Here is a 250-nt window from a genome sequence, read left to right as displayed (position 1 = left end):
AAAAAACAAGTTTTGGTCGTATATAGATGTTCTGGTGATACAAAAGCACATATAATTCAAATTTATTCTAAAAATTGCGCAACTTGAAACTTTTCAATCTTTACCATATGTTAAATATATTTTTATATAATGATTTCAATTCGACATATTTAGTGGACATATATATATTATTTTTCTCGTATTTCTTAAAATATCAAATATTTTATCATTTTACAATTTTGACTAAATGTGCAAACTTGTAAAGGAACTT

The sequence above is a fragment of the Ctenocephalides felis genome, unplaced genomic scaffold (genome assembly GCF_003426905.1).
Source record: "Ctenocephalides felis isolate EL2017-DRISC unplaced genomic scaffold, ASM342690v1 CF-g0.4_SCAFFOLD_00845, whole genome shotgun sequence".
Classification (NCBI taxonomy): Eukaryota; Metazoa; Arthropoda; class Insecta; order Siphonaptera; family Pulicidae; genus Ctenocephalides; species Ctenocephalides felis.
Note: the sequence above shows the minus strand (reverse complement) of the source record.